Source organism: Cupressus sempervirens, chromosome 11 (assembly GCF_028749045.1).
Source record: "Cupressus sempervirens isolate cs-2001-9-10 chromosome 11, ASM2874904v1, whole genome shotgun sequence".
Classification (NCBI taxonomy): Eukaryota; Viridiplantae; Streptophyta; class Pinopsida; order Cupressales; family Cupressaceae; genus Cupressus; species Cupressus sempervirens.
The window spans coordinates 118,901,676-118,925,855 of NC_143128.1; the positions used below are offsets into that span (position 1 = coordinate 118,901,676).

The following is a 24,180-nucleotide window of genomic DNA, read 5'->3' on the forward strand; positions in this document are numbered from 1 at the left end:
ATCTTCAGTAAGCTTCTGTGTTTATAGATGTTGAATATTTATTTAAACTTACTTACAATAAATATGTATTTAGTGCATAAATTTTTGCTTGTTCTTGCAAGTTCTAAAAGTAGTTCCTTTATGTTTTTTAAGCTACATAAACTCTTAAAGTATAGTTGCATTATCAATTTAAACAAGGAAAATAAAAATCCTTAGTTGTACAATTACTGCAACAAAATATGGCATGGCATGGCTATTTGTACACTTATTTGCATCTTTTCTCACTATTGGTTGTGTTCTATAACAAAGGGAGACATCGATATGGTCCCAAATACATTTAACTTTGCTTAGTAGATATAGAGTGAAAATATTTATGAATAGAGAACTCCATGCTAAAGGATGTAAAACTTTTAAAACTATATGGTTGATGCTCATTGTAAAATTGGTGAAATAGGTAGGGGCTTGACATATGTTCTAAACATGAAAGTGGCTAGTATTACTCCAACTATTCTAACCTATTACTCAAACTATTCTAACCTATACCCATGTGGGGACATCATTTGACCATCCCCTCTATTTCAGATACATGTACTCAACTTACTTTCCAACTTGAGAAGCCTTCTTTTTCTACTTTAATCTTGAAAAGCTATTCCAAGTTAATTCAACTAGATTATCTCAGATGTTGGATGTAAGTCATCTCATGCACTAAAGTTATCAACAACTCCATCTCTACATGCTTTCTCTAGGTTTTTTTATTCAGTTAACTTTGTTCTTTAATAGCATTTAACTATGGGAAATCAAGTTAACATCTTTCTTAAGTTATCCCAGTTGGTTAATTGAACCTTGTATCATTGCATGGCTTAAACATCTCACACTAAAGATAGATTCCTAGGCTATAAGTGTTAAATAATCAATATTGAATTACTTTTTCCAAGCTTAATTTTTTCCTTATAGTGTGATGTTTCATAGATAATTTTTTTTTGTATATGTCCCTTTAGATTCCATTGATTGATTTTCATGTTAAATCAGTTGAATAATAGTTTAGTAAATATTTAACTTTGTCATACAAAACGTGGCTTGCCAACATGGCCTGCTTTGTGCCGTTGGCCACCCTCTGAGAAATCTAGGTATGGACAATGAACAATAATAAAACTTCATTACTACTAATCATTTATGTTATTTAGAAGTGTAGAAATCATGATATCATGACTTCAAGAATGATTCAATAATGAAACTTGTAGAAAGCCAGCATTTTCAAGTTATCAATTTGTAGACAATTGTAATGGTTTTACATTACTTTGTTGCCAAACATGCCCTAAAATAATCCTATTGGATTAGAGAAAGATTATGATGCTTAGAAGTTCATTTTATTTTAGTCTCAAATTTACTTATTACTTTTTCCCTAATGAAAATTTTATTAGATCTTTTGGAAGAATGAAAATCAGCATGATCTCCTTCTTGTAGGCTTCCCAACACCCCAATAAATAGATAAATGTTATGGTGGAAAAGAGTGTGAAGCTGGAAAAAAAATTTAGTGCTTGAAAATGGCCAATGCTGGCATTTCTTGACATAGATTATCCAGATAAGCTAGAGCCTCCTTATCGTCCTCATTGCATATTAGGAACTAATGAAGAAAATCTTGTTCTAGGTTTGATTTAGCTTTTTAGTATTATTATTGTGGAATTTCTTTTCTTGTTGAAAAAAAATGTTTTACTACTATTTGAATTGTTCTCTGCTAGTACTTGACCATTTTGAACTTTTGATTGGTTTCAAAATCTCTGGTTTGGTTTATTTGCATATTCTAACTTGATTTTCTTTAAGTTTGTGAATAAAGCATCTTATGGAAACATTTGAAGTATTGTTTAAGCATCTGGGTAATGACTAATGCTAACAAGATGGATCTTTCAACATTTTATATATTTTAGACTTGTATGACATCATTATTCCTTTTTTTTGTGTGGAGATCTCTGTATCTTATATATTCAACTAGCCCTTCAAGACACAATGAATCTATTTCTTTAGAATCATGGATACATTTTTCTATTTTTTCTTAAGCTAATTCGCATTTGTTATTTAATTCTCAATAGCCCTTGAATGTTTGGAGAAGGACCCAAATGTTGTCATAAGGTGCAATGAATGCATAAATGGATTTATTGGTTACATTCAAAAAGATGGCTCAAATTCATTTGTTGGTTGGGTGAAAGCCAATGATATTCAAGTAGTAGGTTTTTAAGTTTTCCATTTTGATTCTTGCATTGAATTCTTACTCTCTGATTATTATAGTTTTTTAATGTATGGAAGGTTCATTTTGTACTTTCCTTCTAGCATTTGTTTCACCTCATGCAAAATAGGTCAACTATTCAAATTTGTGAACCAGTGTTCTCAAATGCTTTTTTAATAAGTTTGTTCCTAATCATGGCAGTCTATGAGAGATAGCTAGAATGAATTTAAACAAGCATAGGTAAAATTTAATATCATCCAAAGTGTTGAATATAATTGCTTTGATATCCCAATAGTAATGTGGAGTAGTCCAAAGGTTTTTTCAAATTCTTTTGTTGATATGAAAATTTTAAAAGAAATTAATCTAGCTTATTCTTCCTTTCCTTTCTTGATTCTTATTTTAGACATATTTGAAGTTTTGCATAGACATTGTTCCTTTGATTTCTATTGTTATTCTAGTGGCATTCATCAATCCAAGTATTAGTTGTAGGCATATGTACAGACATATGCATTCTAGACTTTGTATCAACTATTCTATCTGCAAGAAACTATGGCTTTATTTCACCTTTGGAGGCAGTTGTGATATACTATCAAGGATGTGCAACTTATGATCTTCTTGTTGAAACTGCAGAAAAAATTAAATGTGCATTTGCTCATCCAAAGGTATGAAAAGGCCATTTTTTGTTCTTTCGGTAGGAATATTGAGATAGTAATGAGATGTTTCCTAAAATTTTCTAGAATCAAATATGTTTTATGTGTTCATTTCTTTCTTTGCAATTTCCACAATTCTTGTTGCATCAAGTGGTGCAAATACAAATCATACATCAGAGGTTTCTTTTTCCAGTCTATTAGTTGTTAATGATAATTATTGTGGAAAAATAGCTTTCAACCATTGTATTCAACAAGAGCTCTAATTTGATCATTTCTAGTTCTTAGATAATTTGTCTTTTCTACATGGAGGCTTGCTAGCTATCCCTATACACTATTGTTTGTGGTAGGTAAAATAAGAGGCGTCATCATGCAAATATGTTTTACATAAAAACATAGCTATGGGCAGTGACTTGTATGATATTAATGTTTAGTGTTCCAAGTTAATTCAACTAGACTCTCTTAGATCCAAATTAATTCAAGTTATCATATATTTAAATGCTTCCTTGATTTCTTCAATGAATTATGATGATTCATTCATTCCAAAAACATCACTTTAGAAGCATTACTAGGCTTTTTTTGGGGGGTTCACTTGCTTTATTTATTGTTTTAAACAATGTTTGGTCAAAATTTCTACCAATTCTTGAATTTTTTTACCAACAATTGGTGGAAATTTTGAACAATTATTGATAGTTTTCTACCAAGAATTGGTGGAAATTTCCACCAATTCTTGAAAGCTTTCAACAAAGAATTGGTTGAAATTTCCACCAATTCTTGAAAGTTTTTTACCAAAAATTGGTCAAAATTTCCACCAATTCTTGAAACTTTTTGAAAATGAATTGGTGGCAATTTCCACCAATTCTTGAAAATTTTCTACCAAGAATTGGTCAAAATTTCCACCAATTCTTCAAATGAAACTTTTCAAGGAAGAATTGGTCAAAATTTTGACCAAAAATGATGAATCAGAGTTGGCAGAGGCAAAAAAATTTCGACGAATGTATTTGTCAAAATTTTGACCACCTAGAAGCTGGTCAAAATTTTGACGAGAAAAATTGCCACCAACTACTTGGTCAAAATTTTGACCAAACTAGGTCAAAATTTCAACCAACATTCATCAAAGATTGAGTCCAAATTTACTAGTTTGTCACTAATAAATCCAAAAAATATATTGACATAGGCTGATAGATCCATATAGTATATCACAACAAAAATCAAAGTAATCAATGTGATTTTTCTTGTGTTTTTATAATTGTATTTTCCATTGGCTCTCTAAACGGCATATGCTTACTCAAAAACAATAGGATAGGTACTATTATTTTCTAATCATTGTGTATATTGACATAGAACTTCATAGAACAAGCTACATCTTGTATCTAATTAATGCAGGGAGCCATCATACGATTTTTTGGATTAACAAAAAGCTATCTTGCAAGCCTTGTAAAGAAATTTGCAATGCTTAGTCTTGTTGCTTAACTACATAATGTTACCTCTCCTTTATCAAGAACTGCAACATCAATAAACCTTGATCTAGTACTTTATGCAATTGTTTCTTAATAACTACATTTCTATACTTTTATTCACATATCTATTGTTTTCTCACCATTTATGTTGATAGGTATACTTGGCTCTAAGAATATATGAATACAATACATCAACATAAGTTGAATAATTATATATTTATTTTTAAAAATTTAATTAGATGATTCTCGTAAATGAAATTTCACTTTAAATGCTTCATTTTCAATAATACACGCAAATTTTCACTTATTTAAACTAGTTACTAGTAATTGTAGTAATTATTTAATTAATTTTTTTATCAAACTATTAAAATATGTAGTGTGAACTATGGACTCTTTGACTCAGTGACATTATCCATTTGTGTATTTACAGTTAATGTTCACTGTTAAACATTACCGTGCTTCTTGTTTTGAAAGTTCAATATTTTGATATATCATATTATCTATAAATATTAGATTGTTTGAAAAAAAAGACATCTCCAAGCATCATTATCTCCTATTTCCAAAATAGGTGATCTAGTCTTGGTACCAGTTTCCTATAAAAGTACAAGTACAAGTCTTTTGGCAACCTAAGGGTAAATTGGTAATATAAAAAGATACTTTTCAGTAAGATACTTCACTACACAGTATTGGAAGTTGCAACCTTTTGATTAATTATTTAATTTTGTATTTGGGAAGGATATGAACCTTATACCTATTGAGACACATGCCTATGTTCTCTTATCCTTTGCCTTTATACAAAGATGTTTAATTTTTTCTAGTTGACATAATGGTTAGGTAATGTGAATCATCTTATTTGGAGTAATCTAAGGTGCATTCTTTTTTAAAAATATCATTACAAAGTGTAAAAGTGATTTATACATATTGCAAAAAAATATATGTTCTACATATTTTTTACAAAAAAGAAGATAGTTCACATGAATTTATAGACTTCCATTCCAATTGTAATCAAAATTATTTTTCTCTCTAAAGTGCATAGAGTACATGAGTTTGCACATTTCATTAAGTAGTGATATAAAAAATGATAAGGGGTTTTTAGAGAATGGGAGATTACACATTCAAAGTGATATAACCATACAAATCTAACAAAATGAATGATAATGCATAAAGGCTTTTTTAGAGGAAAGCATGATGGCTTTTCAGGGAGCTTGGACATATTTCAATAAGAAAGATTAAGGGTAGTCCTCTAACAGATAATATAGTCTCTAGTTGCACTATCATTTATACATATTTTAATCAATAATATATTATTATTTTAAGAAAATTTGAATTGGACATCACAATTTCTGTGCAAAGGAGCATAGCATTTCAACGAGGATGTTATACATGTGACATGACTTTTGAGAAGTATTCACTGCAATTTTGATGCATAGACGCATAACATTTTGATGGGGATGCTATAAGTGTGATGCGTGTGTAACTAGTGTTCATCATAATTTTGACAACCATTGGTCGCATAGGTGGAAAGTATAGTACACAATGCTTATGGGTTGAGGTAGATATCTTGAGAATAGTTCCTTTGATATATCTACCATAGTAACATCACAATTTTGATGCAAGTTTAGGGTGGCATAAAATTGACAAAAAAAGACCAATGATAGTATGGGTCATTTTGTTAAGAGGCTGAAGCCAAAATTAATTATTATGTATTATTATTAATTATTAATATCTTAAGCATGGGTAGATTTGAACCCAGGACCTCTTTGATAAAAGACTCACAATTTATTGTTGTGTTGTAGGCTCTTGCCTACTTGTGTGTGTGTGTGTGTGTGTGTGTGTCTATATATATATATATTTATATTTATAGTTTTATACATATGTTCTCAATTGGAATTGTTTTTATTTTTATTTCCTTTTTCTTTTTTTTTTGTTTATCACTGCAAATTTGTATGTGTCAAATGGGTGTTTTAGTAATTATCTCTAATCTATACTATATGGTTGCATGTCCTGTCTATATTCCTATGTGTACCAATTTATTTACATATTTTTCTTGTTCTTTTTATTATGGTTAGATAGGTAAATTTGGTTTACTGGATTGGCACACATGCCTCTTTCGGTGATAAGAATTTGAATTTCTTAATGATCTCAGTTCGATGTCTAAGGGTCCTTTCAGTGAGGAATAATCTAATTTACACAAGATAGACAAATTTTGAATTAATCGAGTGCTTAAATGCTTAAACATTGGATTATATTCTTAGTATTTCATAACCTATGTCAGTCTTGTATTTTTATTTATTCTTTTTACATTTTACAAATTTTTTTATAAAAAAAAATTATGTTTTATTTTTTACTATTTATTTATTTATTATTACTGTGCATTATATATTAATAGTCTTAATTGTTGATTGGGTGGCCTAATCAAGATATGTTTTGATGGAAGTCTATGATGCTTTTTTGATTGATAATTATTATAATTCTAATTCCTATGGTTTTACTCTTATGTTACTAACCCTACTAGAATCAAAAGATTTGTTCTAGTTCTATTTGGCAACCTAGTGTTGTACAGGGTAGGGATTTTTCAATGGAACAAAGTGGAGGCTAGGATCTTCTCTCCCCTTTCTCAGCTTCTATTGGCCTCAATACTATATTTTTGTTACTTGTGGAAATGCATAATGTAATCAATGTAAAAAAATTAACATATTGATGAGCCCAAGCTCATAGAGATATTCTAACTAGTAAATAGTAAATTAGGGATTGCCCATTTAAATTTTGTAAAATAAAGGACTATGTCCCGGGCAAGACTGCAGGTTTTCTTTTGTCATTCTTTCCTACAAGTGTTTGTTTGAACAGAGGACTTGTAATTTATTTATTTAGTGAATAATATAATGAACCGATCAAAAAATAAAATATAAAGGAGAAATTTCAAGTGACAGAGATAGATTTTTAAAACTTATAGAAACTAATGTTAATATTAAATGAGTATGAATATTTTAAATAAACTTAATAAAAAATGAATAGTTATAGTATTGAGTTTTTTATTTTTTATCATTGAATTTACTCTAAATTTTTCATTTTGAAGTTACTCTAAAATTTTCATCTTGAAAATTAAACAATGACAATTGTATAAATTAAAACACAGAAAACAACTGAGAAAATAAATATGGCATCCACACTAGCACTATCAGGCTAGTTGTTGACATACCTTGGAATATTGTGAGAGTTCTCCATTTTCTCACCTTCAACTACCATGTCACCAAGGGTGTTCTTCTTCAGTACCAAGCCTTATGCTTTTGTTCCTCCACCTAGCAGGGACCTTTCCAAGGGTCTCCTTAGAACGCCCATGCTCGAGAGCAAATTTTACACAGAAGGTTACTACATCAGCATATATGGATTACAAAACATAATTAAAAAACAACTGAAACAATCTCACCAGGATTCTGAGAGGGGGCCCTTCCTCTATTCGTCATGATGAGAGAAAAAATCAATAAGTCAAACTATGTCAATGCATAAACATGAATGAATATAACACAAATACAATTTTTAAGTAGAGCTTAATCACATCTATGTATCATATTTTTTAATATATTTTTCAAATTAATACACATATATATGTGTATTTTGATTTTTTTTTTTAAACTGCAAGAATTTGGTACAGCACGTGCCCCCCCCCCCCCCCCCCCACCACAAATTTTTTTTTGTAGTGTGCCATGTAAACCTTTTTATGTGACCAGTAGCATTGGCGCGAGATGGGCATAGGGGGCAACTAGAACATGTGACCAACCCCCTGCAAAAAAGAATATCTAGCAACTGGGCTACCCGCCCCCTGGGTGTTTTGAATGTTCCTTGTCCACAAAATATAGATAAAAAATGAAGAATCGATTCCAACCAATCATTTGCTTTAGAAAATTAAGATTATAGCTTTGACCATAGGCTAGAAGCCATAGACAAACTAAATACTATCTTTAAAATGTAAACTGACTTATAAAAACTATGATAAAAATGAGGATATGCATGAATCCATATTTTTTATTTGCTTCACCCATTTTGTCTTGTAGAATTATTAGAGTTGATCTCCTACAATGATTAAACATGTGTCACATAAGAACTAAAAACACAAAGAAGCATACATTTTCTAATTAGAGACACATTAAGCACATATCCTTGTATTTCTACTAGCTAAAAAGCATCCCAGGAACTAAAAGTGTATAACAAATAGAAGGAATCCAATCACAAGTTAAGACATATTTAGCCCTTATCAATCCACTCATAAATTATTTAGGTAGCCCTGTTAAGTTAATAAAATGAGGTGAATGTATTGTTGAAGTAAGATGTTTAAAATTTACAAATGAGTCACACATTTATGTTGTGATGATTAGGTCCTATCATCATTTTGATTATTTATAGTAAAAATCTACTTTGATGTTATTGTTCATAGTATTTAAAGGAAGAAGAAACCCCCAGTTGTATTATCATAGCACATAAATTAAAATATGTATATAATTTTAGGAATCTTTACTAACTAATCTATTATATTCAATATATTTTTCTCAAATATTCATGGTTTAATAAATAGTTATGCATAGTAATGTTAGCACTATATTTCATGAGTAGGTAGCTATGCATTTAGTCCATATGATATGAATAAGTTTTTTCCAAGATTTATCAGGCTTATCTAGAATACACTTTGGTCCATTACACACAACTCTCCACCTTAATATATAACTCTCTTGTCAATATATTCAATGATGTGGGACACAAAATGAACATCACCCAAGCCCATAGTAGCGTGGAGTTTGACATGTGCTTCAACATTGCTAGTGTGGCATCCACCCTAGTGTGACTTATTATACCAAATGTTGATTTTTTCATACTAAATAATTTCATGTGGAAGATCTCCTTTGCCAACTTGATGGTCCATGTCAACGAGAAAGTGATTTTTTTGGGGTTTGTTGACGTAGGTGAAGCTCCCATCACCACTATAGTAATTGGGACACATTAGATGGACAACAATTTTCTCCACTTTGATCTTGCGACATCATTATTAGGAATCTCCTCCTCCTTTCTTTTGCAACAAACCACTTGTTCAAAGTTTAATTTCACTACCACTAAATGAAATATCTTATCCACTCATAAATTAGTTAGGTAGCCATATTAAGTTAATAAAATGAGGTGAATGTGTTGTAGAAATAAGATGTTTAATATATAAATAATTCACACTTTTATGTTGTGATGGCTAAGTTGTACCATCATTTTGATCATTAAGAGTTAAAGTCTACTTTGATGATATTAGTACATGTCATAGGCATGGTACTATTGTGACAAATTTTAGATTACTTTGTTAATTAGTAATAAAAAAACAACCATTTCAACCAGTTAAAATTAAGTTTTTTTTTATTTTTCAAATTTGTTTTATTATTCTAAATTTTACATGCATCTTATTTAAGTTTCAAATTTTAAAATATATTTTTCTATGCTATGATTGGTTTGTAGACCTGAGGTGTTGTAGATGGATTTTAGGAATTGGGAAATGTAATATTATTTTCAAAAATTGACCATAGTTATTAAACAAAAGATGAAAGAGTATGTCCTTGTTTTATAACTTTTTTAATAAATTAATTATAATCTTTATAATATAAATATTATAATTATATTAATTTACTTATCTCAATCTTTATTACTATAAATAAGTTTGCATAGAAATTAAAATTAGAAATTCTATTTCTGATTGAATTGTAACCTACACATTCAACCTAGTCTAACCGAACACTAAATTTAAACATAATTCTAATTTACATATAATCTTATCTAAATTAAATTTCATAACTAATTATAAAAATATTTTAAATAAGTTCTCAAATTTATTTACTTTACATTTTAAAAATATATATACTATTTCAATTAAAACAAAACATAATTGACTATCTAAATGAAAGTACTTGGCCACTATGTGGCATATCTGGTTCATGACATAAAAATTAGAAGGAAACCCCCATTGGTACTATCATCACACACACACACACACACACACACACACCCAAACTTTATTAATCTAATTAATACTGGTCATATTCTTCTACTTATTTAATTAAATTATTTTAATTAAATAGGTTCATTTTCACCTAAGTATTTAAATTTAATTTAAATACTTCCTAGCTCTAATGTGTTAATTTTAAATTAGCACATGATTCTCCATATATTCCTTTTTTTAAAAATAAATTTTATATATTTAAAATCCTCCATATTCCCATTGATTCTTCTAGACCTTGATTAAATTAAATTTTATTTAATTTAATCTTTATTCAAACTGCCTAGAAGTATGTGCATTCACATGAGTTTGCATTTCTTTTTAAGCACATGTTGTCTATACCTTAGGAATCTTCTACACACATGTCAGTCTTATCCATCTATCTAGAATGTGAGATAAGGTGCTTAGTTGTCGATTCTTATCCTTATCTCCTGTGCTTAGTTGTCAATCCCTATTCTTATCTCTTAGTGATTTCTAAGCACATTCTAGATGCTTCCTCCATCCACTTTAAATAGACATCTTGTCTCAAGCATTTGACACAACCATGAGAGACACTACGAGAAGAATGGCCTGGTACTGGTTGGGTTAGGAATCATTCAAGGTCCATTAGAATTTCTTATTATTACATCATCATTCTATCATTTTGATTTCTCACATCATCTAGTCTAGGTATATATTCCATTTCCATTCATACATCCAAGAGATTCATCCATTTGTTGTGTTCCTAAGAGCATACCAAACATTCACTCCATTGCTATGTTCATAGTTTGAGGTTTGCATAATCTTGGCCCTAGTCAAGCTCATCATGCATTCTTAATTTGATCTTTCAAATCAGCATTCTTCTAATCCAATCCCTTGTCAAATTTAGTCATCCAAGTTATAATCAATCTTTCAAAAACTTCATTCACGTCTTCTTCTATTGCAATCTGACATCACATATTCTGCTTCAGACATAGGAGCATTGTCTTATCATTGGATTTTCCTTCAAATCAAACATTCACTTTGTTTTCACTATCATAGGGTCTTATCAAATCAAATCGAACCCTCATCCAATCCAAATCCAAACTAAATCAATACCAAATCAATTCAAATTCAATCAAATCAAATTATATCAAGTGCAATCAAATTCAAATCAAATCAAATTAAAGTCCAATCAGCACAAAGCTCCTAATTCCAAGTTCACATTCCCTCTTCAAATCTATTCATCACTTTTCATCTTGCATCCATGGATCTAAATCTGCTTATTTCAATGATTTCCAATATTGCACGACAACATGGTCTCGTACTTCCTCCATATCAAATTCCTTCTCAACACTTCAATTCTAATTTGTCTCATATTCATCATTCTCCTACCTTTGACAAGGGAAATCTATCTCCTTATCCTTCATCTGTAGACCATTCCATCCATAGCCAATACAATTCCTCCATCATAAATGACCTCTCCACAAAAGTTGAGGAACCAAAGAATACACTCTTGGACAAACTAAGTTCGCAGGAAAAGGTCAAATACGCGTCTTCTTCTATTTCAATTTGACATCACATATTCTACTTCGGACATAGGAGCATTGTCTTATCATTGGATTTTCCTTCAAATCAAACATTCACTTTGTTTGCACTATCATAGGGTTCTAATCAAATCAAATTGAACCCTCATCCAATCCAAATTCAAACCAAATCAATATCAAATCAATTCAAATTCAATTAAATCGAATCATATCAAGTGCAATCAATTTGAAATCAAATCAAATCAAAGTCCAATCATCACAAAGCTCCTAAGTTTCAAGTTCGTATTCCCTCTTCAAATCTATTCATCACTTTTCATCTTGCATCCATGGATTCAAATCTGCTCCTTTCAATGATTGACAATATTGCACGACAACATGGTCTCGTACTTCCTCCATATCAAATTCCTTCTCAAAACTTCAATTCTAATCTATCTCATGTTCATCATTCTCCTACCTTTGACAAGGGAAATCCATCTCCTTATCCTTCATCTATAGACAATTCCATCCATAGCCAATACAATTCCTCCATCATAAATGACCTCGCCACAGAAGTTGAGGAACTAAAGAACACACTCTTGAACAAACTAAGTCCGCAGGAAAAGGTCATTTTCTTTGCTATATGTCCTTCATTTTCTAGCTCTCATATCCCTCCATACAATTCCATTCCTGGCCCACACAATGCCTCAGACGTAAAAACCCTTATCAAGCAAATGGAAGAAATGAAAATTTTTCTCTCATATATCAAAGGTAGTAGTTCTCATGTCCCATTCAATCTTAATCCTCCATGTAATTCCCCTTATTATGAACCTAATCCAAATCCTTTATCCATAATTCCACCTCCACAAAATCTTAGTCCTCCAACTACATCATCCCCTAATACTCCAAAAAAATCATCTCCTAAGCCTACAACAATGTCATCTCCACCTCGTCAGGGGTATTTTACATCACTTTTGGCTAGATTAAATATTCAGCATAATGTGAGCCAATCACCTAAAGCCACACCTCCAGTTCCGTCTCAAGATCTTCCTTCAAAGCATGATTTTTTTCCTCTAGATCTGAGCACTTCTCCATCCCTTCATTCCACTATCCCTCAACATTCATCCATCCCTCCTAGTCCATCTTATGATTCCCCTCCTAATCAAGATCAAGACATTACACCTACCACAAACATTACCGATTCCATTCCATCTCCACCATTAGCATCCATAGATATTCCTCTTTATGAAAAAGTTTCTTCCACTCCATTCACTAATACTCCTCCATGTCAAGATCAAACTACTCCATCTCATGATTCCATTTCCTCCACGCTCACATGTGATGATCCACTTACCATGCTGTATGATCTTCTTTCACCACAAAATTCCATTCCTTCCACGTCCTCATATGATTCTAGTCCATTTCATGATCCACTCCTTGAGCTATATGATATTCTTTCATGTCAAGATCAAAGTACTCTATCTCATAGCTCCACTCCCTCCATTCCATCTCATGAACTTATTCCATCTCACAATCCACTCGTTCCACTCAATGATCCTCTTCCAAGTCAAGATCAATGCACCCCTTCATCCAAATTTCATAATCCTACTCCTTCACATGATCCTATCACACCTATCCAATCTCCTCATGAACCCTATACACCTAGACTCGCATCTTGCGTTCAGAATATTAAGTGTCCCCTTGAAAAAATAATTCCTCAAGATGTTGGTACACCTTCCACTTTTTCCAATTCCAAAACTCTTCCTTCCACACATAAAACTCTTCCTCCTTCATCTTCCAAGTCCATTTTAGGTCCTTATAGTACATCCATTCTAGGTTCTTATAGTCCATCCATTCTAGGTCCTTATATTCCATCATCAAACTTTTCTTCCCTCCCTTCCATATTAGGTCCTTATATACATCCTTCTACCATATCCACGTTTTCCAATTTATCCCCTCATAGTCCTAATAAAGATCAACAAAGGCGCACATCCTTGAATTCCTTCCAACGTTCACCTTCCATAAACTCTTCATCATATTTACCTTCATGCACCCATACCATGGCCAATGGAAGTAAATTGGGTGCCAAAGAAAAAGAAAACAAAGTCATGAATCCACAAGAGCGCAAGGATCAACATGTCCCATTTAAGCGACATGTCCAAGAAAAGAAAAATCAGATCCAAAATGCAATCAAAATACCACAAAGGCTAAAAATCAAAAGTGCAAAAGTTATGTGGATACCAAAGCTGCTTAATGTAGCAATGAATCTCAAAGAAAGATTCCAAATGACATCCAATGCTAATCCAAAGGTCTCCCTCCTTCATAAATTCTCTCAACCTCCATCTTCCAAATCCATTTTAGGTCCTTATACACCTAAATCCACCATCCCAACTCTATCATTTCCTTCATCCATTTTGGGTCCCTATATCCCAAAATTCCAACTTTCTCCCACACATCCTTAATAATTTACTCCTTTCCACCACCTTTCAAGGAGTGTGCCAATGAAGATCTTTCCACTTCCTTCACAAGTCTTCCAACCTAGTATCCATCACATAGAGAGGATTATTGGATTGCATCGATACACCATCACGTTGAGTCTAGAGTCACCACATTGAAAACTTGCATTATAGGTACGTTTCATATGGAGTTCATAGGCTGAATTTTAGTGATTTGATAGTTGATAAGATTTACATTTTGTATTGCATTTTAGCTTTTTTGGTGCATGCATATTTAGTTTACATTCTAGTTTAGCTTTCATTCTATTTATAGCTTACATCTTGCATATTCAGTTTACATTCTAGCTTTAGTTTTCATTTTAGCTTGCATCTCTAGATAGTTTTCATAATTTCATAGAATACCTTTGAGTGAGACTTCCTCCATAGTCATATCTTGAAAGTATTCTCCTTTTCATATAGTCTAGGATCATATTGCACATTCATCTTTGCACTCACACTCACATTTGCATTTCCACACAAGGGATTTACTTATTTGTTGTGTTTGTGAGAGCATACCAAACATACCCTCGATCAAGGATACACCAACAATGGTTACACATAGCTGCCCTTGTTGAGTATTAGACGTGGTTGGAATTTTGGTTTGTTGGTTGCTTTTGTGAATTTCTTTTAGATTAGTTTGATTCCTTAAGCTTCCAGCAATTTGCACATTTTTCCAGCACACATTCCCTTAACGTTGAATTACTTCTAATCATAACTTACTCATCTAACATTACATCCTTAACAATGAAATAACAAGGATACATCCAATGTTCTTAAACCATATACAAGTGTACATTTTAGATTGCTCAATCATCCACTATACATGTTACGGAACTAGAATGGACGGACTATAAGAACCTAGAATGGATGGACTATAAGGACCTAAAATGGACTTGGAAGATGAAGGAGGAAGAGTTTTAGGTGTGGAAGGAAGAGTTTTGAAATTGGAAAAAGTGGAAGGTGTACCAACATCTTGAGGAATTTTTTTTTTAAGGGGATACTTAGTATTCTCAATGTAAGATGCGAGTCTAGGTGTATAGGGTTCATGAGGAGAATGAATAGGTGTGATAGGATCATGTGAAGGAGTAGGATTATGAGAGGGATCATGAGGAATAATAGGATCACGAGATGGAGAAGGATCATGAAATTTGGATGAAGGGGTGCATTGATCTTGACTTGGAAGAGGTTTAGCAAACAAAATGATATTGAGAGTTAATAGTATCCTTTTCTTACCAAAGATAGTCAAATATGATCTTGTAGGCAAGATAAGACACCAAATGGATCATGTACTATTTGGAGACTGACTTGTGGTCCCAAATAAGTAAGACTTCAGTATCCTTCTCTCACCAAAGATAGTCAAATATGATCTTATAGGCAAGATAGGACATTAATAGGTTGTTTGGTATTTGGAGACTGACTTGTGGTCCCAAATAAAAGAATGTGATTAGAATAAGGTGTTTGCTTATGGATGTAAGGTCTAATGTCACGAGAAAAAGATGTTTTTAGGTTTTTAACTCTCTTAGAAGGAAGTTCGAAAATGGGAGAAATGGAAATAAATAAGAAAGACGAAGTATGATGGCCACCTGTATGGACAAAAGCAACCAACAAACCAAAATTCCAACCACCTCTAATACTCGACAAGGGCAACTATGTGTAACCATTGTTGGTGTATCCTTGATGGAGGGTATGTTTGGTATGCTCTCACAAACACAACAAATAAGTAAATCCCTTGTGTGGAAGTGCAAATGTGAGTGTGAGTGCAAAGATGAATGTGCAATATGATCCTAGACTATATGAAAAGGAGAATACTTTCAAGATATGACTATGGAGGAAGTCACACTCAAAGGTATTCTATGAAATTATGAAAACTATCTAGAGATGCAAGCTAAAATGAAAACTAAAGCTAGAATGTAAGCTGAATATGCAAGATGTAAGCTATAACTAGAATGAAAGCTAAACTAGAATGTAAACTAAATATGCATGCACCACAAAAACTAAAATGCAATACGAAATGTAAATCTTATCAACTATCAAATCACTAAAATGCAGCCTATGAACTCCATATGAAACGTACCTATAATGCAAGTTTTCAATGTGGTGACTCTATACTCAACGTGACGGCGTATCGATGCAATCCAATAATCCTCTCTATGTGTACCATGCTTGAGACAAGGCTTCTATTTAAAGACTCTCAGGAAACATCTAGAGGGTGTCTAGAAGATAAGGATAAGGATAAGGGTAAGGGTAAGGATAAGGATAAGGATTAAACACCCTATCTCCTTATCTCATACCCCTGGTTGGGAGGATAAAATGATGAGGTGGCACATGTGTGTAGAAAGTTCTCAAGTTGTAGACACCATGTGCTTAAAAAGAAATGCAAACTCATGTGAATGCACATACTTCTAGGTGGTTTGAATAAAAATTAGGATAAAAATTAAATTAAATTAAATTTAATTTAATTTAATTTAGGTCTAGAAGAAATTAATAAGAAATGAAAGATTTAAATAAATAAAATTTATTTAAAACAAGAAATAAATGGAGAATCATGTGTTAATTAAATTTAACACATTAAGGCTAAGAAATGCCCCGCCAAGAGATCCAAAGAATTTCACTAAGTTTGCCAAACAATTTTTTTTTTTTAAACATGAAAGATAAAACCATTCATAACATTTACATGATAGCGGAAGCAATAGCAACATCCAATTGAAAATAACATAACAGATTACATTCTTTAAAGATCCCTTAACGTTGAATTACTTCTAATCATAACTATCCATCTAACATCACATCCTTATGGAAATAGAAATGATGCATCCAATGTACTTAAACAATGTACAAGTGTACTTTTTAGATTGCTCACTCATCCACTATACATGTTACAAGGTATGAAAAACTTAAAAGAATAAACATCCATGTAAATAAAGTACATCATCATCCAATATTAATCCATGATGCAATAATATAAATGAAACCACATATCATACATGATACATCATCATCACAAAGATATATACATCCATCATAAAAGATAACCATATATTACAAACATATCTAACTAAGTGCACGGTTCCTCCCAACCGTAAATAGCATCATTAGACCATCATGGATCCTAGCCATCCCTCCGTGCGTAACATTCCAAAGCACCGAAGAGATCATCGGTTATAAACATAGTAGGAATGTCACTCCTAAAAAACATCCTACTAACATGAAAAGTAAAGCATAAGATATCATCATCTAGCATATGCAAACCATCAACACAAGAACATACCAGTAAATACATCCATCATAAGGTATATCATCTATCATAATGATCCAAGAACATAATGAAGATAAATACCAACCAAGAATGCTCCAGCCACGGTGTCTCAGACGGATCTCAAATGATAAGAGTGATAAAACACTACCACCCGATCGCGTGGAACCTGAATGGTCCACTCCCACCATGCTGAGGAGATAATCTCAAGTCCCAAACAGGATATCAAAATCACATAACACAAATCTCTATAAGTCTAAGAATCCTAAAAGTATGCTAACTCAAAGGTTCCATCCGACACAAAATTGACATCTAATTCCCAGAGGCACACAATGACATGTAGGAAACCTACTCTGCAAGCAAAAAAGTGTCATTGCATTTATCTCGTACAAGTTACCCTGGAAGTTAGCTAAACTCCACGGGTCCATACAAATCTCATGCGGCCACTAGTATCTTCTCATACTAACGAGGCATACTATGGAATGCAATGGTTGCAACCATGCATCTCACTACTCCCATCCTAGCCTATACAAGTGCTCAAGGCATGGGCGAGAACATCCAAAACAATTATCTTCTTAGGTTCATTTAATCCCCATTTAGTGTGTAAATGTTATCACTTATTATCCAAACTTACAATGAGTTACCCTGGCAGCCTCTTAGGGCCCCGGCCCCCATTGCAAGCCACTTCCCGACACTACAAATAGATTACCTACCCTAATGCTCATGGAATCATAAATCACCACAGTCCTGTACAAGCGACTGTAAAGAAAATCCAAAAGATAATCCATAAAAAGAATCATCAAATATCCACAATAAGAATCATCAAATATCCATGATAAAATCATCAAATATGCATAAAAGCATCAAATCTCCATAAGCAACATCCATAGAAAATCATGACCACAACAGTTCTCTATTAGCAACTGAAGGCATCACTGATAATCATAAATAATCCATTGGTTCTCAATAACCAAAATATATCATCACATCCATTGGTTCTCAACAAGCAACCAAGAATATCTCAAATTCATACTGATCGAAGACTCCAAAATGGTTGAGTCAAACATGTCACAACATGACATCATCAAAAATAAATCCACATGATAGTCCCATCATGGTGACTAGAAAATAATCCAAGGATAACTGATCGATGACTCAAAAATGATTAGCTCAGGTATCTCATACACATACATCTCAGCTTCACACATGAAGACTGATGAACAAATACAAACATTTCATAGATCATACGATCACATAACCATGCTTGTGCTTATAAAGATCGAGACCAAAAAGATCAACATGCCAACACATCTCATAACCCCCGAGCCTCTGGTAACAACCTAGGATTGGTCATCACTAGATAACCCAAAAACCCAAAACAAGAAGCATATAGAATACACGATGCAAACACATGTTTTGGTTTTGCTACTATCTCATAGTTGAGTTTCCATTTTCAAGTATACTTCAAATGTCTAAGTTTCATCATTTGACCTACAACTCAACCCAATTGTTCCCTGATAGCAATATCCTAAGAATAACTTGAGGATAATCATTTTCTCATTGAACTGATCATCATTGACCTTTAATTAAATTGTCCTCTATTTTAACCATGATCCATATTCTAATTGAATAACTCTTCCTAAATGTTATTTCAACTTTTCACATAAAACAAGGATTTATTATTCGTTGAATTATAAGAAAACCAAATTATCATTCTTTGAATAAGATATCTTAACTTAATCAGAATGATCAATTAAATCCATCAATTAACATAGGCACACCATCCATGACCTATTATCATTCTAATAATTCTTAATTAAGACTAAATTAAATATTATTAAAATTTAAGCCTTTTAATTCAATCGTTATCACTGTTGACAACCATATAATATCTAAGGTCTTAATTCGAGTCATAAAACTTATCAACTTCAATGTAAATGCTTCACAACTTTGCTAGAGGAATAGATATTAGCAACATTATCACATAACTTGATTATTAATTAAATCTAATTAATTCTAATTAATTTAATTAATAATTACATATCCAAGGCAACGTTCCAATTAATATCAGTTGACTAATAACTAACTAGAATTCTGTAAGTTTAAAGTCAACTATAATTCAATACTCAAATGATCATATTAATAATTCAATAATAATAATTGAAAATCTTAATAATAATTCTATATGACCACATTCGTCATCTTTCAAAGAATACCAACATTCCCTTGACAAATTCGTATTATCATTAATCTTTTCAAATAAAACTTTATTGCACAATTTTAATTGTTAATATCATAGTTATAATATCAACTCAATGAACATCAATTGATTAAATAATCTCCAAACATTAATAAATAATAACTCATCAAAACTATAGATAACCGGTCTTAAAGAAACCTTTCAAAGCTTCATTGGTTAATATTTAACTAACTCTTAACACCATTAAGGTATATCAATAGGTTATTTAATAATTCAAACGTATTAACCAATAACATAATAATTCAATCTTAATCCAATACCTTTTAGAGTCTTTAAATCAACCTAAAAATTATCATCTCACAATTAATTAATATATATTAAATAATATTAATCAATATTAAAAGTCAACTATATTATCAGCTCAATTATTTCAAGCGAGAAGACTCTATTCTGAGGCATTAATATTCCAAATGATCACTCAATATCATTATCCAATATCCAAGGTTGATTGATCCAATTAAAATTATTACATTAAATAATTTGATATATCAACCCGTAATCTTTATCTTATTAATGAACTTTGATTTTAAATAAACTAATTATTAGATTCTGATAACGTCTCTTAATTTAAAATCAACTCCATTAAACAACTATATTCCAACTCATTTGAATTAATAATTTAATTACAAATTCTCCATAACCCAAATTCCCCAATAAGTTCAAGCAACTCAGTTTTCCATTTAATTTAATGGCAAATGAACTATTATTAAATTGATGTTCCTTATTCACCATTTAAAATAAAAATAATAACAAATATTAATATATATATATATATATATATAAAATAACATATCAAACAATTTTTATACTTTAATAAATGATATAACTTTATATATATATAAAATTTAAAACAAATTAAATGCGATTTATAATCGCGCCGGCCGATGAAAGATACGGACCGCAGGTACTCTGCGGATCGCAGGAACCCTACGATGACGCAGGTACCCTGCGATCACGTAGAGCCTGCGTTTCATACGGTCTAAAGTAAAAGGGAATGGGGGGTGCGGTGGTTAAAACCCCGCCCGCCCAAAAGATATATGTATATATTTTGTTGTTATAACATTTTGCGATTCACATTTTAAATGCGATTCGGATTTGATAAATAAAGTTTTCCATTTCGACTTTACACAAATATATATACATATATGTATATATGTATATACGTACATGTATGTTTATATATATATATACAAAAAAATCTATCAATCAACACCATATTTAAAATACAGATATATGTATTTATTTATATGCAGATTTACAAGAGAAAGTGCATACTTAGATTTAAAGAACTTTTCTAAATAAGTATTTTTTCTTTTTAAATAATTGTTTTCCATTAATTCCATCCAATAGGTCTAATTATAAATTTGAAATCATCATTCTCAATTTAATTCTAATTCGAACCCACCCCGTTTAGATCTATTGTCTCTTTAATTGGATCTAGGGTTTCCTAATATTTTCTAATCAACCAACATAATATCTAGATACCAATTCTATTGTAGATTCTAACACAAGAGTATTCAGACACATAAAATAGACATGATGAAGACAAGAAGGGAAATAGTGCAAAGAGAATATGAGACTATCACGAGTGCACCTGGACACTGATGCTAATTCCTCATGCCTCAGAAGTCCATAGAAAATCCTTTCCTTCTTCATCATTCGCATTCCTTCCAAGATCCAAGCTAACCGAGATTTCCCCAAGTGACTAGAAGTGCTAGAAGAAGCATATAAGCATATAGAAAATATATGAGTATGAAGAAGAATATGAGCTTGTAACTTGCAGCTTCCATTCAGCTTCTACTTCAGCTTGTGGCTTCCATTCCGCTTCCAAACACACTAGAGGAGCCTCTATTTAAAGGCCTCTAAGATGTATCTAGAGTGTCTCTAGAGACAACTAGAAGATAAGCATGACAACCAAGCATGAGCCTTCTCCAACCTTCTAGATAAGTCTTAAGGTTGTAGACACCATGTGCTCAAATAAAAATGCTAACTCCTAAGTGTAGACAACTAGTGCATTCTTAGAGTGCAAACTCCAGTGTTGTCTACATGACAACTCTTGAGAATTTGCAAACTCCTATGTGAGCAAATAATACACATTAATTAATATAATATTTAATTTACTCTTTCCAATTTAATTAATTTATTTATTAAATCTCATGCACTAACTTTTATAATTCCACTTTGTAATCTTAATATATTTATATTTTAATCACATGAAATCTAGAATCTTTTATAAATTTAAATATATCTTCCACTTTTAAATTTCATTTCCAAAACTTAATTGCTAAAATATTCATTAGCTTTAATAATAATATTATTTAGTCATTTATTTAAAAATGAACTCCAAATATATTATTTATTAAAATAAATATTGTCACATTCCAAATTTAAACTTTTAACTTTTATCTTCAAATTTAATTATTTTATTTAATTAATTTCTCAATTAATTAAATAAAATAAATATTAAAATACCATATTAATTTTCCATTAAATTAAACCATTAATTAAATCTTTTAATTAGGCTTAATTAATAGAAAATACATCAAAGACTCATAAGGTAGAAATACGAAAATCCATCATAGCCAAAATACATACAAAATCAAACCAGGGGTTAATATCACGAATTACGTTATCTAACGTATTTGAAGGGTACTCAACTCAGATACTTGTCCTAATTTTCCAATTAGAACAAATGGCTTAAAAGGGTTGGGATTTGGACTTGAGAATTTATCTCCCCTCTCTTATCATTGAGATAGTGTGATAGGGTATGCTCATCCTGGCAATTCAGGGAAGTTGATACTCGGTACCTACAACCTACATAAAAACCATGCATGTACAAGCACAATATATACTAAACTAAACACGCAATGGAAGGAAGTGGTGCATCGTGTAGATCCCGACTAGCAGGTGACTATGACTCCCTTCCTTAACCACATCACACACGCCATACAAAAATAAACACACAAAAAAACACGCACACCATACACATGCAAGTATGGGGTAAGTATCCATAATAAAACACATATGATAATAAATCATCTTACTAATCATCATTAATAACTGAAAGCAATGTAATAATCACCATCAATAATTGTGAACACTAAAAATAATCATCATACATACATTAAATGTAGAGTTTAAGCAATCTCATCACATAATAAACTGAATCCATAGCACAATATCTATTAATCTCAAAACAATGCTGCTAACCAACAACATGAAACTAGCTCTAAAAGAGTTCAACAACGATAACAAAATGCGAACTAGGGGCAGGCACTACAGTTAGCACTATATTTCATTGGCAAGTATTTATGCATATTTTATATGCTACAAATAAGTTTTGTTCAAGTTTTATTAGGCTCATTCAATACAATGTGTGGTGAAGTAGGTCTTTTTCCTTTATGAATAGTCTCGACTAGATTGTCTTGTGTAAGTAGGTTTGGTTATTATTTTGAATGAATGTTTTAGATCGTGGTTTTATTTTTATGGGAAAATGACCTCAGCTAGTTTTGGTAGAAATGGTTTCTATATCATGACCATTTCAAAATCTATTCTTACTTTTTTCCCACCCACCCTACCACTCTAATACTAAATGAAAACAATTAATATATTTATAAGGCCTACTATGCCTTTTGATACCAAACCTATATGGTTAACTTTAAAAACATAATAAAAATGTGTTTTGGCCTATTTTTATGTGATTTTTACATCAAACATGTACCTGATGACTTTTCTTTTTACCAAAATTTGATGAAATGAAAAGAGTTTCTTAAGAATGTTCTTATCTTTCCATAAATGTAAAGTTTGTCAAATTATGAGTTTAGTAAGTAATTATTACTTATTTTCTAATGGAGTTACACATAAAGTGCTAACTAACACACTACTTGAAAAACAACTATAACTTTCAAATGGTACAACATTTTTTAGATCTAAAAGATGCATCACATTATATGTTTCTTCTACTATAACAAAAAAAAAATGAAAATCTGAAATTTGTAGAGTTTTCAATTAGTTAAGGTGGTCAGACACGAGAGTTTTATTCAAAAAAATACTAAAGGAAAAAATTAATTAATTAATATTTATTTAAAATAAAAATACACAAAAATATGTGTCACATCCAGGAATGAGTCTACTACTTATATGTAGAATATTATTTAAAAAAATTATCATTTGATTTTGATTAAGGTGGTCAGACATACATGTACTTCTTATTTTTGTTCTGAAATTTTTGTAACATTGCACTAAAATTCAAAATTTTGACCAATCAATTTTTTTTTTTTTTTGAGATAACTCCTAGTAGTTTAGAAACTAGATTCAATTTTCTAGAGATTATTTTCTCTCAAATTTTTGATATAAGGTTAA

General features: G+C 31.3%; 1 pseudogene; it reads left to right on the forward strand.

Annotated features, from left to right (window-relative positions):
* The window catches only part of LOC149528509 (nicotinamidase 1-like), a 180,482-nt pseudogene extending 177,614 nt beyond the window's left edge, over window positions 1-2,868 (forward strand).
* Window positions 2,869-24,180: the final 21,312 nt, after the last annotated feature.